The sequence below is a fragment of the Lolium rigidum genome, chromosome 5 (genome assembly GCF_022539505.1).
Source record: "Lolium rigidum isolate FL_2022 chromosome 5, APGP_CSIRO_Lrig_0.1, whole genome shotgun sequence".
NCBI classification, from domain to species: domain Eukaryota; kingdom Viridiplantae; phylum Streptophyta; class Magnoliopsida; order Poales; family Poaceae; genus Lolium; species Lolium rigidum.
Window position 1 is genome coordinate 187,174,709 of NC_061512.1, and position 695 is coordinate 187,175,403.

Here is a 695-nt window from a genome sequence, read left to right on the forward strand (position 1 = left end):
AAGTAGATCTGCGAATGGGAGGTGTCGACATGCATGGTTAGCTCAGTGGGTCTTCACTCTTTACTCGATCATGACCCTGCAAATTCATCTCGCTCGATCCAGACGTGCTGCTTATCCAAGGATCATGTAAGAATGCTTTGGCGTCAGCTAACACACCCCATCCTCTACTGAAGCTTTGATGGACAGGAACCTGCTGCGCTGCCCCTTATAATCTGCCTGGCAAAGAAGCAGTGCATGCACTGATGACTGATGCACCAACGCCCGTAAGTAGTAGTTTGGTCGATTCAAGTTTCAGCAGTATCATGGTATAATTACTCTTAATCAAACAACTTCAGCATCGAGCGCATCTGGTGTAGTGGTATCATAGTACCCTCCCACGGTACTGACCAGGGTTCGATTCCCTGGATGCGCAATTTTATTTTGCGACATCTGCTCTTTTTTGTTTGGTCATTTGTTTATTGATGAAGTCAAATGACTGCAGAAGGCCCAGGCCTTGTGCTTCGGTTAACTCGGTCCAGTCAAGTTGGGCCAGAGGGTTGTTTTTAGCTAACATAGTACGCACAATAGGCCACGCCTATATATGCCGACCAGATCCTCACGTGATACGAGCTGGCCTAGTTAGACGCTAACTTTTTTCTTTTCTGTTTTCTTAATATTCGAAACTATTAAGATTTAGAAAATGTGCAGATTTTATA

At 44.9% G+C, this 695-nt stretch overlaps 1 non-coding gene across 1 annotated transcript; it reads left to right on the plus strand.

Moving 5' to 3' along the window:
* Positions 1 to 341: 341 nt before the first annotated feature.
* TRNAG-CCC lies at positions 342 to 412 on the plus strand. Its single transcript has one exon. It is a non-coding gene; the product is annotated as a tRNA-Gly (tRNA).
* The last annotated feature ends 283 nt before the right edge of the window (positions 413 to 695 follow it).